Here is a 17,056-nt window from a genome sequence, read left to right as displayed (position 1 = left end):
AGGTTAAACCCCAGCTTGTAATGCTAGCATCCTATATTATTGTACTGGTTTGAGTTCTGGCTGCTCTGCTTCTGACCCAGCTTCCTGCTAATGTGCCTGGGAAGGAAGCAGATGATGGTACAAGTACTTGGGCTCCTGCCACCCTTGTGGGAGATAAAGATGGTGTTCTTGGTTCCTAGTTTCAGCCTGGCACAGCCCTGGCTTTTGTGTGGTCATTTGGGTAGTAAACCAGCAGGTGGAAGAACTCTCTTCTCTCTTTGTCTCTCTCTCTCTCTTATCATTATGGTTTTCAAATAAATAACTAAATAATTTTTAAAAATCCTTTAATAAGTCCTAAATTAATTTGATAAAAAGCAATTATCTCCTTAACCTTCAATAAAAACTATACCCAGATACAATATTTTTCAAATGAGTCACATGATAATTGAACAAAGTAAAATAAGAATTTGTTTTAAACTGCTCTTTTTAGCCATCATGATGGCACATGCTTAACCGGTTTTCTTATAATTTCTACATTTATATGCATAATGGTTAATGATCATAATGCAGACTCAGAAAAAGTACTGACTGGGCTGTGCCTTCAGGAAAAATGCTATGCTGTATTTAAAATACTGTGCTGTATTAAAAAATACTATGCTGTAATTGGTTTTTAAATTGGCATTCTAATGATCTGTAAGTTGGTAATTTAAGCATGATTTTTATCATGACTTCTTTAAGTGGTTGGGTAATAATACTCACCTCCACAATTATTTTGAATAATGCTATTATTTTATTGGCCAATGTAAAAGAAAATGGGAGTTCCTTTTAAATTTTAACAAAGGTATACATGATACCCACAAGGCAAAAAACCAGAAAACAAAAACAAGATTTATCAAAATAGTCAATATAATACATTTAAAATGACTTGTACAAAAAGTCTAAGAAGGGGCATATAATTCTAGAAATGTGTCAGCATGGCTGAAGTCAAGAAAGGGCTGAGCCTAAAACAATGAAGACACTGTACTTAGAACTAGAAGTAGTACAGCAAGAAGGGACTAGAACATTGCTTGGGGTGGGTAGTGTGAAATTAACACATGATAAAGAAAAAGAAGCACTACTTATTTCAGGCAGAGTTTAAAAATGCAGACTCTCCTTTCTCTCTGTCTCTCTTTCTTACTGTCTGTAACTCTACCTGTCAAATAAATAAATAAAATCTTATAAAAAAAAGGGGGGGGGGCGGCGCCGTGGCGCACTAGGTTAATCCTCCACCTGCGGCACTGGCATCCCATATGGGCACCAGTTCTAGTCCCAGTTGCTCCTCTTCCAGTCCAGCTCTCTGCTATGGCCTGGGAGAGCAGTAGAAGATGGCCCAACTCCTTGGGCCCCTGCACCTGCATAGGAGACCAGGAGGAGGCTCCTGGCTCCTGGCTTCAGATCGGTGCAGCTCTGGCCATTGTGGCCATTTGGGGAGTGAACCAATGCGAGGAGGACCTTTCTCTCTGTCTCTCTCACTGTCTGTAACTCTACCTGTCAAATAAATAAATAAAATCTTTAAAAAAAAATGCAGATTGTGGTTTCAAGTTCCTGGGTTTGAGCCTGCCTTTGCCATTTATTGTCTCTGTGATCTAGGGAAAATTACCCAGTCTTGGTATGCTTAATTTTCCTTAGCTAAAAAGGTCGCTTAAGCATTAAATGAGGATATGTGTAAAGTACTTAACACAGCCTGGCATACAGAATGCTACCTATTAACTTTTTGTTTGTAACTTTCAGTCATGATGAATAGTATTCAGAAGAAAGGTAAAAAGATAGAATATTTTCAAATGAGCACATGCTTTTGTGCTAATGTAATCTATGAAGGAAAAAAAAAGACTAAATTTTGCAGAACCCAGTCATTTTTAGAGAATGTAGAAATAAGAATAAAGATCTAAAATCACTATGTTCAAAATTGTGGAAAAGACACCCCAGCAACTTTATAATGTTAATACATGGATGGTTTGCAAGTTATAAGAAAGAAATTAATAGGCGACTACATTCTCGGTAAGGAGTCATTTCATATTGTGAACAGTAAAGTGCCTGGAGCTACAATACCCTAATTGTAGTCCTGGATCTCTAACCAAGTCCTTGCATTTGGGCAAGTCTCTTAACTCCATTGAATCCCTGGTGTTAAATCTGTAAATCTGCTTAGAGGTTAATGTCATGGACAGAATTGGTTTAAACCATGGTCTGGTTATTCAAAAGCAAAACCCCCTAAGGTAAAATATCCTTGGCTCTAAAATGGAGATAATAGTGCCTACTTCACATCGTTTATTGTGAGGGTTCGATAGGACAATACATGGCATACTTATCAGAGAACAGGTAGTCAATCAGTGTAGGTTTTTTTTTTTTTTTTTATCATTGCATCATGTCTGATTCATCTCATGTACTGATAGCCTCTCCTCTGGCAGAGACTACATGATCCTCTGCCTGTCTACACTCATTTTCCTCTTGTCTCTGCTTAGCTGAGGACTCTTGACTTTTCTCTCTGACTCTTTGGTACTCACATCTTCCTTAGGTTGCAGACCCAATCCAACCGTAGACAAAGGGATATGAGAGCTCGTTTCAGCAGCTAACGAAGTATTCCCAGCACAGCCTCCCTGATACATGGAGCACAGTAAGAAGAACTGTTGTGGGTGGCTAGATGGTAGTGGCTCAGAGAGGAGAAAGGAATCTTCCTATTGGTGGACAAGTTACAAGCTGGGAGGACGTATTGAGACTCTCCATATCCAGAGAAGGCAGTGGCCAGCAATATCTTTGTTCAGCAGAGGAAGCAGAATCTAACATATGGAAAGAGATAATAGGAAATCTATAAGTAGATTTTCCAGAAACACAGGGAAGCTTCAGCCAGATCAGACTTCCTTATCTGATATTTACTTGTAAAAGTCTAATCTTTGGGTGAGCTTATATGATCAGACTTTTCTCTCTAGGAATAATTTTTTTAGCACCAGATTGTGCCCATGTTTTAGAATTTTAGATTCCATGTGATTTTCATAATACCTTGTGCCTGCCTGAGCTCTCTGTGATTTATGAGAAAACTCTGAGTTGATACAAGGCTCATTAATATATTGGGTAATAGATTTACTTTTTAAAATGATTTATAAAATTGAAGGTTAACTGGACCTGTTCTGATGAGATTTAACAAAATTCAAAGTAAAAAGAAAAAGAAATGTCAACAAATGATCTGTGTAAGATTGGCAGAGACCTCCATAACCACAGTTTGTGAGGAAAATACTGGGGGTATGGAACTTGCTGTAAGTCAGAAGTGTGACATTGCAACACAGTGGGTACATACTGGACTATATCACCAGAGACAGTTCGTAGAGCGAGCAGTGTGATAGCCTTACTGACCCTGTACCGGGCAGAGCATATCTGCAACACAGTGCGCAGTTACGGGCTCCAAGTTTCCACAGAGACATGAGAAAACCATGTGTTTTGTGGAGGGGGGAATCTCTTGGGGATGAAAGATTGAGATGGTGAGGGAAGGCATTACCAGGTCATTAGCTGTGAAGTTTTTGGAAGCTGCATCGGATAGGAATATAGCTATCACTCCGCAAATGCATGAATGAGGGGTCTCCAGAGTCCTAAATGAAACGAAGCCAAGAACAGAGTTTAAAAGGATGATACTTTTGGCACACTGAGAGGAGAGAAAGAATCTCTTTTCAGTTTGATTTTAAGTAATGAACTCATCTTTTCTAGTAGAAGTAGCTAAAGAGAGCCTGGATGGCTATCTCAGATACTTGCACTGATGCAAAATTTGAAACAGATGACCTCCAGGGTCTTTTTTTGGATCTAAGATACTGTATGATTTGGAGTAAGTTACTTAGTTTCATTGAATGTCAGTTCATTAATCTAAAAATGAGTAGAACTAGTATCCATTTTTATAAGATTGTTGTGTGAACTATATGGTAAAATCAGTATTAAACATTTAGCATAGCACATATTCCCTCAATGAATGTGTTGTGTTATATAAAGTAACCTAGTGAATTCTTAACAGATTGAATAAATTGAATCTCATCAATAAGTATTTCTATCTCATCTACCCCCATCCATAGCAAGTTTTGGATCTTCATCATAATTTCTTATGAGAATTTATTTATGCTGTAATTGCCTGGAAGGATTTAGCAATTTCTTGGCATGTGGGATACAAACTGAAAATTGAATACAGCAAGAACAAATCTCAATTTAGGATCCAAATGTTGTTTCCAAAACTTTTGGATTAAGAACAATATTTTAGCATGCCAGTGGATGGAATTTATTTTTCCCTATGTCACTGTAATTACAGATGCTGACCTCTGTGATGGAAGAGATGCAGGCTCCAGTCTGTGATCATTCCATTCTCCATACACAGGGCGGTGTTCCTGAGACCATTCCTGCACTCAAGATGCTGGCATGGCCTTCGGGGACTGACTGTAGGCAAAGTTCATGAGGGGGAAAACAACAACTCTGAGTTCAGATTTTGTGACCAATGTGTTTCTCCCAAAAGAAAGCTTAACCTTCAGACATTTTTGTTCAAGAACAATTCATCTAAGGGTCATTTAAGCGGTTTTAATAGGTTGTATAGTAATATTTAGCAACAACCTTTGCTTTTTAAATGTTGATATAATGAGAGATTGTAGAGAGAAGAAACTGCTGGACTTGAAACCTGGAAATATAAAAATACTTGGAAAAATTGTTTAAAAATACAGGTTTCTGATTTATGCACACAAAAAATGTAACATGGCTTATCTCCTTTGTCTTAATTGTTCAATGACTGGGTTTATAAATATAATAGAATACTATCATGTTTGTTAATTTGTGTATTGTAAGATCTTCAGTCATACTTTACCAGTACCACAATTTGTTTTACCAGGTCAACCTGTTTAGGCATTGGAAATCTTGCATATATAATGAACTTCTATCCACTGAAGATATCTATTAAAATGATATTATAATTTTATGTGCTAGCTGCCCATCTGGGCTCCTAGGGGAACAAGTCAATCACCTGTTTATTTTCATATCAAGCAACTGGTTTTTGAAAAGACAAAGATTCTATTTTAGTGCATTTGGAGATGTTAAAATATGTATAATTATACGAAGGTGGCAAAATTATATCATTTTACTTTGTGTGAATTTATGATGTTTATAGTATTTTGATTAGGGGAGAGAGAAATGTCTACTTAACATCTAGATATTTACACAAGACTATTAATTTGAATAGGAATATAACATGACTTTCTATTTCCAGAATATGTCATCGGATTTAACATTTGATTTTAGAAACATAGATTCTGTCATATGTATTTTAAAGTATTAATTTTAATAATTCAGGTAAAATATTAATAACAAAGTTTACCATTTTAGCCATGTTTTGTTTGTTTGAGGGGCAAAGAGACAGAACAAGAGAGAAAAAGATGGGCAGACAGAGTCCCTGTGTGCTGGGTTTGATTCCTGGCTATGTTTCTGAGTCTAGCTTTCTGTTCCTGCAGACTGCGGGAAGCAGCACTGATAGCTCAAGAAGTTGGATAACTCCTACCTAGAGCTGTGGCTGGTTAGCTCAGTTGGTTAGAGTGTGATGCTAATAACTTCTACCCGCAAAGGAAACCTGGCTTGAGTTCCTGGCTCCCAGTCTCCAACTCAAGCTGTTGAGGGCACCTGGGGTGTGAACCAGTGGTTGAGACATCCCCCTGCTGCTCCCCACCCCATTTCTCTCCATATCTTAGCTTCTCACATTTTAAAATTAATTATGATAGTTTTATTTTACCTGATTTATTTTTTACTACAATTGAAGAAAAAAGAACTTTCCAAGTAGGATTAAATTTTATGGTTTCTGACACAAACACTTAGAATTTTGCTCTGTGAATATTCTATAATATTCAGACTTTTTCTGGTGCTTTGACACCAAGAAACAGTGTCCTCTTTAACTGTGTTCCTGATTTCAAGCCTAATAAATTTCCTTTTTCCTCTATTTCGTTCATTGTCTCACTGATTGAAGATGGACAAATCACATTGAAGATGGACAAATCACATTATCTTCTTAGGTCTCTGTTTCTTTTATATGGTATCAGGCTAATGTACTTAGTCCTCTTAAGTATCCTCCTGGTAAGAGTTAATGAAATAAAATATTGGAAACTTCCAAATTCTTTATGTTGAAAAGATCTTCCTGAGTTTCTAAACACATTAGGATATAAATAGCCCAGAGATACCCCCAAGGACAATTTCTCTGCTTGGATGGAGGTGGTGGCAACAAAACATAACTCTTATTCAGGATTTATTCCTTCATAAATTACACACTAAACATTAAATGTGTTCCAGGCTGTGCTTGGTGGTGGGGGATGTAGAGAAACAAACTCAGTTGGGCACTTCCATTCCAGTGACAAGAGGGGGACCAAAAACAGTGACAGAAAAAAAAAAAAGAAAAGAAAAGAAAAAGAAAACCCCTTTGGAAGAACTCACCTAAATCAGAGAAATAGTTGTTGATTTTTACTGACATATTTGAGCTCCAGTTAAAAAATGTCCTCTTGGGAGACTTTACTTTTATTTTCACATTAAAATTTAGACCACAGACATAATGGCTGGGAGCCTTTCATGTGTCTCCATCCCATGAACTCTTAGATCATTCACCACATGGTTTGGACTCTGCATAGCCAATGGAACAGTGAAAACTGCAGTCTGTATTGTTGACAGTTCCAAATATCTAGAACAGTGCTTGACCTTTTCACCTTCCACAAGGATGCTTTTATGTGTCCAGTCCCTCACTGCATGGCAAAGTTTTGGAAGAGAGAGGGTGCCACAACCAAGATGCTCATCTTTGCATGGGGGGCAGTACTCCAGGAGCTTCCCTTTCTTCCTGTAACCTTGTTCCATGCATTGCTTTAGTTTTTTTAAAATAACCTCCTTCTGGAACTGGTGATAGTTGCTTATAATCATATTTAAAAAAAAAACCTGCATCTCGAATTTCAAACATTTATCCGTTGGTAGTATCAGGAAAGCAGCTCTGCGTTGGAACTGACCTTTTCAGAAGCTTTTGGTCAGGTTGAAGAGCACTTGACAAGTTAGGGGTCAGCTGCTCCCTAAAAGCTGTTTCAAGGATGATGAAAAGGCAGTTGGGTTTTCTCTGAGTGTGGGACTCCACAAGTCTTATCTGGCTCATCTTACCTATGCTGGAAGTTTCTCACACAGACAGAAGTCCAGTTGCAGAAGATTGCACTAAATTCATTAGAGCATTATGTTCATCGACCGAAATCACTTCCTTTATCAAGGGTTTGCCTTCTGACAGTTGCTTAGGGCTATTAAAATCCTTACAGCAACCCTGAACAGTCAATATTACAAAGACGCTTCAGAAAGTTCGTGGAAAACACATATCATGAATAAAACCATGCACAGATTTCAAAAACGTTTTCTACCAAATAAGCTTATCTTTTAATTTCATTTCTACCCATGTCTTGAAATTCCCTTATATTCCCATTTTACAGATGTATATAGAGATAAATTCTCAGGCCTACAGAAGTATTAGGTGATAAAGACAAAGAGCTTTCAAGTTACAACATCTAGGCTTATTTTAAAATTAGGTCTTCATTATTTTTTCAGAATTCTCTCCATTGACAGTTACCAGTTAAGTAGTTAACTAATATAGATTTGAATCATTTGAAAAACTATCAGTATTTGCCTATTTTAATGTTTTGCCTTACTTTTCCATGCACTATAACTTAACAGAGGGACTCACATATTTTCTTAAACCCTTAAGCAAGGAAAGGATCAAAGCTAAGTGTATGAATTTCAGCAGCAGGGAGATTGAAAGTTTGCTGTATGCCTTAAATCCTGAATTCTGTTGTTTTTTCTCTGTACCCTAGCCCTACTGTAAAATGCCATCACAGTATTTTCTATCAGATAAGAAAAAAGTAAATGTTATAAATAAAAAAAGTCCAGTGCAGGTACATCAGCCTCGTAAGTACCTAGGTGGAAATTTAAATCCCAGTTACATTCAAAGGACATCTCTGTTGTGAAGCAGAGAGTTTCTCAGTAGTTGATGCATTGGTCCTCGAGCCTGGGAGATGGCATTTGATTTTGATTGCTTTTTTTTTTTGTCAAGAGTTTAGTATCTTTCCCAGAATATTGCTGTCAGGGGATTTTCCTTGGCTAATGTTTGGTCAAAAATCATTTCTACTTCTTATGAAAGGAATATTTGTCACCAGAATTCAGAACAGAATATGATAAAGCTTTGGTTAATATACTTGTGTAATGATGAGCTTTCGTTATGATGTTTGCTGGCATCCATAGCAAATGTACTTTCCCATTTTTTTCAATGAAGATTATTTATTTATTTATTTAAAAGACAGAGTGATACAGAGAGAGGGATAGACAGAAAGAGAAAGAGACAAAAACTTCTTCCATATGCTGGTTTGTCCTTCTAATGGCTCTAGTTTGTTCCTCTAATGGCTGGGCTAGCCTGAAACCAGGAGCTGGGAACCCCGTCTTGGTCTCCCACATGGATAACAGGGATCCAAGTACTTGGGCCATCATCTACTATCTTTCCACGCACATTAGCAGGAAGATGGCTCAGAGGCAGAGCAGCTGGAACTTGATCTGGCACCCAGATATGGGATGCTGGTGTCACAAGGGTCGATTTAACCCACTGCAAGACTTTGCCAACCACTTCTTTCCTAAACTTTAGGATAATGTTTCAAATGAGAATTAAATGAAAGAAATACACTTTACTATGCTTTTCTTTATTAAAAGTAAAAGTAGTAAATGGAACTAAGATTTAATAATTCCTTTTTATGTTCTAGGTAGTGTGCTAGGTCCTTTTGGCAATATGGGCAAGCATTTATATGTAATGAACCCATGCAGTGATTTTTTTTAAGGTACAGAATTTGCCTGTTAAACATGGCAGCAGGATTAATTTCAACTATTTCAAACAAGATTTGTTTTTAAAGATTGTTCTATCTTTGTCTTTCCCTTCTCACCAGAGTACTAACAACTGATACAATTTAATCATTTTTCATAATATAGGATTATAATTAGAGACTGTATCATACAATTTATCACACCAAGATATTTTGAAGAAATGTTTTGAAGATACTTTGACATTTGAATAATAGTTTATGCATAATTCACTGGCCTAGAAATTTATGTTTTGAAGCTTTTGTATTTAAATGTTATCATTTTTATTGTGGTAAAATATAGATGACATAAAATTTGCTATTTTAAAGTGTATAGTTATGGGGCCGGTGCTGCAGCATAGTAGGTATCCTGCAGTGCTGGTATCTCATATCTCTTATGTGTGTCGGTCTAGTCCCGGCTGCTCCTCTTCCAATCCAGCTCTCTTGCTATCCCCTGGGAAAGCAGTGGAAGATGGCCCAAGTGCTTGGGCTCCTGCACCCACCTGGGAGATCTGGAAGAAGCTCCTGGCTTTGGATTGGCCCAACTCTGGCCATTGTGGCTATTTGGGGAGTGAACCAGCAGATAGAAGACCTTTTTCTCAGTCTCTCACTCTTTCTTTCTCTAACTCTACCTCTCAAATAAATAAATAAAATCTTTTAAAAATGTAGTTATTTGGTGTTTGATTCACTCACATTGTTGTGTAACCAACATCACTGTTTGTCTCAGGAACAACTTCCTCCCCTAAATGAAACTTTGTATTCATCAAACACTGACTCCCATTCCTTCCTCTCCTTAGACTCTAGCAAACACCATTCTTTTCCCTGTCTCTCTGAATTTGATTAATCTAGATATCTCAAATAGCTGGAATCATATAATATTTTTTCTTTTGTTACCTGCTTATTTTACTTAGCATAGTGTCTGTAAGTTTTGTCCACACTGGGGCTGGCATTATGGCACATCGGGTTAATGCCCTGGCCTGAAACACTGGCATCCCATATGGGCGTCGGTTCAAGACCTGGCTGCTCCACTTTCGGTCCAGCTCTCTGCTATGGCCTGGGAAAGCAGTGGAAGAGGGCCCAAGTTCTTGGGCCCCCACACTCGCATGGGAGACCCTGAAGAAGCTCCTGGCTCTTGGCTTCAGATCAGCACAGCTCTGGCCATTGCGGCCAATTGGGGAGCGAACCATCAGATTTAGGACCTCTCTCTGTCTCTCTCTCTCTGCTTCTCCTCTTTCTGTGTAATTCTGACTTTCAAATAAATAAATAAATCTTAAAAAAAAGTTTTGTCCATGTTGTAGCATGTATCAGAATTTTCTTCATTTTTGAAATATTATATTAAGTGTATATGTCATATTTTATTTACCTCATAATTTTTTAAATATTTATTTATTTGATTGAAAGTCAGAGTTACAGAGAGAGGGAGAGACGGAGAGATCCTCCATCCTCCAATCCACTCCCCAAATGATCTCAATGGCCAGAGCTAGGTAGGTCTGAAGCCAGGAGCCAGGAGATTCCCCGAGGCCCCCGGTATGGGTGCAGGGGCCCAAGCACCTGGGCCATCCTCTGCTGCCCTCTCAGGTATAGCAGTTGGGGTCTGGATCAGAAGTGGAGCAGCCAGGACTTGAACCAGCACCACATGGGGTGCCAGCATCGCCACAATGCTGGCCCCTACCTTTTCTCTTTTAAATTTATATTAATTAAATAAAAGTTAAAAAAAAAAGACCACTTCCTAAACTCCACAGTTGAAGTCAATTTCGGCTCTCCTAGCACCATTAATTTATTTTGTGAGGGATTAAACATCTACATGTCTTTTTATATTTGCCACAAAACAAAATTGACTGGTGGTGAAAATGACTTTAATAATAGCCAATACTTTTACTCAAAACAAATAATAAATTACACGTGGACAGAGGGTTTAATAATCAGTTTGTTGTGGTAATTAAATATCAGCTGTTTAGCCATGGTCTATGTAAGTCATCTTAAGATAACCTGTTGATGGCCTGGTCTTTATCCTTAGACTTTTGAAGGATTGCTGTTAATACTGTGGCATTTCAGCAAATTGCCTATCCGACTCCTCTACTTTTCTAGGTTAGGCAAATTCAGCCAACATTTGGCCCTCACACTCCAAACCTAATCAGAACATTCATCTTGGATCTTGCTTCTTTTTCTCCATTCCCATTTGTACTCTGTATCCGGCTTCCATGAATGTATATCTGGCTTTTGACCCATCTGGGGCTTTGTGTCTCATTTCCACATGCTTCTCACATTTGATGACAGAAGAGAAAAATGCCTTCTGAAGATTTAGCTACATTAGAAATTTCATATAAACGAAGAGCAAAATGGAAAAGACTTTCTTCTCCTGAAACACAGGCAGTAGTTTATGAAGGATTAGTAATAGGGAACTGCTCCCTGGCTTGCTGTGTGATCCTTCCTCAGCAAATCCTCTGCTACTGCCTGCATTCTGCAGTCTCACCAGACAGCCAAGCCAGTGGGGACTGCCTGATCTTGGACTGTGCACCCCCAAAATGGTGAGACAAAATAAACTTCCTTCCTTCTCCCAGGTATTTGTTGCGGTGACAAAAAGTTTACTAATACACCCTCAAAGTTTCATTGCTTGATCTTTGGAGTTGGGACCACTAAGGTCTCACTTTATACAGTGCCCAACTGCAGGCACTGTACATCCCAGACTGTCTCCAGGTAATGGAAACACACACACACACACACACATTTATATATGTACATTCTCCAATTGTTTCCATGCTCTGTTAATTAATATTAACTTGATTTCCCTGCATATTAATCTCTCAAAGAAAAGCATCTTTGAATTAATTTCTCACTCTTGTTGGTAATCTCTAACTCTTTGTATAAGGTATGGCATTGTTCCCTGAAGCTAGGTCCATGTTTCTAAGTTGTAGCTTTTACAGGAGGCTAAAAATTGCACTCTGTTTCTAAAGAAATTGAGATATGTTAAGGAACAGTGGCTTATAGAATATGAGCTTCCTAATACAGAATTTTAGAGTTAGACTGGTTTACTCCCAGGGACTCAAATTTTTACCATTTGGCATATAAGGGAGCGGAACATTCTCTGGAATGGAAGGAAATGTGCCAGTAGTGAGGCTGTCAAATGCCATAGTCATTGTCCCATCCATAATAATGGGAAGAATTGAGCAGCTAGGGGAAGAGGCCAGTGACATCAGAAATGAGAAAGATTTTCTTCTCTCAGACACTCTCTGCTCAAGTTTCTATGGGATTTGAATTTTGTCTTTCCACATAATCCTCCAAAAGACTCACTTTATGCCTTGAGTCATTGTTCCCTGATTGGCCCTAAATCCAGCCGGACATCAGGATATTGTCTCTATCTCTGCTTTCTCCTCTTTCCTCCTGTTTAAATTTCCCCTAGTTGCCTTCTGGATTTGTTTCAGTTCAATAACCTGTCAACTAAGCCTAATAGGCAAGAATTGTTTATGATGCATAGCTTCATTCAATATTTTTAAGCTACTAATCCTTTAGAAGGCAGACCATAGTATGTGTGATTCATCGTTATCCAAAAAGGCATTTTCTCTGATGACTTGTCATTTATATGTCCTGGTACCCACATTTCTTTCTTTAAAACTTAAGGCTTTGCCCAGATGACCTTTAGACTCTCAGAGGCTACCTTGTTCAATGAGCCTGTAGTAGATTGAAATATTGGCCCCAATTCATCACTCCTGCGTGAATCCACTTCACAGAGCCTTATCATGAGCAGAAGATGTACCTACCTCTTGACTTGGAATTGGTTATGTCATTTATTGAGAATTAGGGAAGAAGGTACAGTATGCTAGTTCTGAGCCTTAGCCTTTTAAGATGCCTCCCTCAGGCGTATCTGCCATTGTTATGAGAGTAGCCTTCCTGACCCAAGAGGAGGGTGAGAGATAGGAGCCGCAGAACTGCCCTAACCATTCCTAGCTGGAGTAGAGACTTTCTGCCAGCTCAAGCTTCTGAACAAGGAAGAGACTTTGTAAAAATTAGAGTAATTATCATTTCCATTTCAAAGATTAATCATTTCCATGTGTTGGGAACCTTCAAATTTGCCTCTTAAGTGATTTTGAAATTTATATTAGTTAAAGGCTATAGTCACCCTTCTGCGCTATGCAATAAGACTTATTTCTACTAATTCTATCCAAACACTCTATATCCTGGCCTCTAGTAAACAATATTCTATTTGCTACTTACATGATATTGACTGCTTTAGCTTCCAAAAATTAGTGAGAACATGCAGTATGTATCTCCTATGCCTGATTTATTTATTATTGCTGGGTACCATGGAGATTTTGAAGCCATTATGCAACATTGTTGAGGGAATACCCAACTGCTGCAGCCTCCATGACTGTAACATTTGTACATAGCAAACTCCATAAACGTTGAGTGAATGCTTCTGTTGTCGCGAATTGTTTTATTATACCTTTTTCGTGTTCAGTATAATGGTCAAAATAAAATATCCCCTGAATTATAGGTATTGTTCATCAGAAGACCTGAGACTGAGGTTCTTCAAACAGTTCTGCAAGGGAGGGTGGAGTCCTAGTTAGCCATGGGATTGTCAGGTATTTCTCAAGTCCCTTAACACCTGCAACAATGCTCAACCCCACCCCTTGCCAGTACACGTCCATCACTGACCAGCATTTCACTCCTTACAAGCTGTCTTCAGAAGATTTTAGAATGACTTTGTAATTTTTTGAGCTATATTTATTGGGCCATTCTGACCTAGATCAATTTGAGTGAGAAAAGAGAGTCTGCTAAAGAGATGAAGGCTTTTAATGAGCCTCTTTTCACTGGAGCCTTACAAATTAGGTCAGGCACAATCTGATGAAAGCAGAGGATAATCTGTAGTGGATAAGTAGGAAATTGCACTGAGATATAGGACAGCCTCTCAAAATGACTTCTAATGCTTGCATGATTTTTTTTCCCTAAAACCAACTGCAATACTGAGAAATCCAAAGTTTGGAACTTACTATGGCATAAAGGGGCTGGATCTTAGGGATCATGGGAGGGACATCTTGGTCTCAAGTTCTATTTTAGACCAAAGGATCTGAGAAAATACACACCTGATTATTTTATGTGCCCTTCAAAGGGAAACCAGGCAAATGTCACAGGCCTATTAGCAAAGAGGATGAAGGTGACACTCAGAGAATATAACAAATTGGCTCAAATTTTCTGAACCATTCACTGACAGATCTGGAAATGAGATCTATGACTTGTGATTCTAGAATCCTTGTTACTTTTTATTATAGCATGCTAATAAGACATGGTTTGCATTTTAATTTTTTAAATATATATTTATTTGAAAGAGTAAATTTTAATTTTATTGATCATTTACAATACACTCTATACACTATTAAGAGATAAAATAATTACCGTGTATTGTAGAAACTATCTCTACTAATAGTGGCAATTACCATTTCTTAACATTTCACATTAAAGTCCTTGTATTACATTATTTCATTGAATTTTCATAATTATTCTGTTAGAGTACTGCGATTCCTATTTTTCAGATTAAATTACTGAGGTCCATAGAAAAATGGTTTTTCTCGGCCGGCGCTGAGGCTCACTAGGCTAATCCTCTGCCTATGGCGCCAGCACCCCAGGTTCTAGTCCTGGTCGGGCGCTGGATTCTGTCTCGGTTGCTCCTCTTCCAGTCCAGCTCTCTGCTGTGGCCCGGGAGTGCCGTGGAAGATGGCCCAAGTGCTTGGGCCCTGCACCCACATGGGAAACCAGGGGGAAGCACCTGGCTCCTAGCTTCGGATCGGCGCAGCGCACCAGCCGTTAGCGGCCATTTGGGTGGTGAACCAACAGAAGGAAGACCTTTCTCTCTGTCTCTCTCTCTCACTAACTCTGCCTGTCAAAAAAAAAAAAAAAGAAAAAAAAAGAAAAACGGTTTTTCTCCAAGTTTATACTGCCAGGAATTTATAACATAGGGTCTGGCTTATAGGGAATTAAGTGAGTTTTCTCAGGATTGGATGACTAGAAAAATTATATGTGGAAGATGAAACAGTATAAGTGGCATAAGATTAGCTAAAGGCTTTGAAAATGAGGGTCTAGAAAGAGGTTTCAAATTTTTTTCTGTAAAGTCTTTGAGGGCCATTTTGGACTCTGTTGGCACTACTCAATTCTGCTATTATAGCATGACAGCAATCATAGGAATATATAAACTGTTGGGCTTGGATACATTCCAAGAAAACATTGATACAGACATTTTAATTTTTCATGATTTAATATGTCACATTATAATTTGCTTATTTTTTCAATCAGTTAAAAATATAAGACCATTGTTAGCATACAGTCTGTACAGAAACAGGTAATAGATTAAATTTGACCTATGGGTGACTCCTGGTATAGCACAGTAGTCCATTGTGTGTGTGTGTGTATGTGTGTGTGTGTATACACAAAAGGCTTTCATAGTCTTGGCAGCCCATGGCAAGAGCCTCGGGTGATCACTGACGTCATAAATACGAGTGTCAATTGTTAAAGGAACAACAGAATTCACTGGGCACTTACTCCCCATGTAAGACCTCCATCCTTAATGAGTTGTACTATGAGAATCAACTGCAAATCTTATTCTCAAACTGTACTCTGTATGTTGCATGTGTGTGGATGGGTGCAAACTGTTGAAATTTGTGCTTAACATAGAGTTGGTCCTCTATCTATAAAATCAAACTAGGCTGGCGCTGCGGCTCAATAGGCTAATCCTCTGCCTGTGGCACCGGCACCCCAGGTTCTAGTCCCGGTTGGGGCACCGGATTCTGCCCGGGTTGCTCTTCTTCCAGGCCAGCTCTCTGCTATGACCTGGGAGTGCAGTGGAGGATGGCCCAAGTGCTTGGGCCCTGCACTCACATGGGAGACCAGGAGAAGCACCTGGCTCCTGGCTTCGGATCAGCACAGTGCGCCGGCTGCAGCACACCAGCCGTGGCGGCCATTGGAGGGTGAACCAATGGCAAAAGGAAGACTTCTCTCTCTCTCTCTCTCTCTCTCTCTCTCTCTCTCTCACTGTCTACTCTGTCTGTCAAAAAAAAATCAAATTAAAAATTAAAAAAATGTAATAATAAGAATACTTACTTCCAGAATCAGCCCTTAAGGCATTCGGATATGGCTGAAGAGCCCATGAGAGTATTTCAGGCATGGAAAGCCAAGACACTCTGGAAAAAAAATTAAAAAGAAGACCTAAATGAAAGATCTCTGTGAGTGAGATCCCAGTGGAAAGAACGGGACCATCAAAGAAGGAGGTACCTTTCTCTGAAGGGAGGAGAGAACTTCCACTTTGACTATGACCCTGTCAGAATAAGATGGAAGTCGGCAAACTCAAAAGGCTTCCATAGCCTTGGCAACTCATGACTAGAGCCTAGGGAGATTACTGACGCCATAAACAAGAGTGTCAAATTGTTAAGTCAACAACAGGAGTCACTGTGTACTTACTCCTCAGGTGGGGTCTGTCCTTAATGTGTTTTCCAAGTTGTAGTAATGCTATAACTAGTACTGAAACAGTATTTTACACTTTGTGTTTCTGTGTGGGTGCAAACTGATGAAATCTTTACTTAATATATACTGAATTGATCTTCTGTATATAAAGAGAATTGAAAATGAATCTTGATGTGAATGGAATGGGAGAGGGAGTGGGAGATGGGAGGGGTGTGAGTGGGAGGGAAGTTTTTTTGGGGGGAAGCCATTGTAATCTATAAACTGTACTTTGGAAACTTATATTTACTAAATAAATTAAAAAAAATACTTACTTCCTGGTTCAGGGTCCCCAGGATGATCCTCAAGTTCTGTGATACAGTACGAGGAATCACAGGACATATGGTCATACAGTTGTATTTTACTACAGTGAAAGGATACAAAACAAAAACAGGAAGTGGGGCAAAGTCTAGGGGAAACTAGGTACAAGCTCCAAATGTCCTCTCCCAATGAAGTCACTCAGGATCTGTTTAATACTCTCTCAGCAGCAAGTTGTGACAGCACATGAGAAATTCATTAGATTTGCAGCACCTAGATTTTTTTTATTGGGAGTATATTCTATAAACCCGAAGGATAAGCAGGTGCTCAGTATAAAATATATTGTTTGCACAAATAGATTAGACACAGTGAGCTGCTTTCAGCAAACCTAGAAATAGCAGGAACCTTGAAATCAAAGTTAGATTCAGGCCAAGCGTGGG

The 17,056-nt window shown here is 38.7% G+C and overlaps 1 protein-coding gene across 1 annotated transcript in view; it reads left to right on the top strand.

Moving 5' to 3' along the window:
* Positions 1-17,056, top strand: part of PLCXD3 (phosphatidylinositol specific phospholipase C X domain containing 3) — a 220,952-nt gene that overhangs the window by 24,790 nt on the left and 179,106 nt on the right. The window lies entirely within an intron of this gene.

The sequence above is a fragment of the Oryctolagus cuniculus genome, chromosome 14 (assembly GCF_964237555.1).
Source record: "Oryctolagus cuniculus chromosome 14, mOryCun1.1, whole genome shotgun sequence".
Lineage (NCBI taxonomy): Eukaryota > Metazoa > Chordata > Mammalia > Lagomorpha > Leporidae > Oryctolagus > Oryctolagus cuniculus.
The sequence above is the reverse complement of the archived record's forward strand: the minus strand, read 5'-3'. Positions and strand labels throughout refer to the sequence as shown.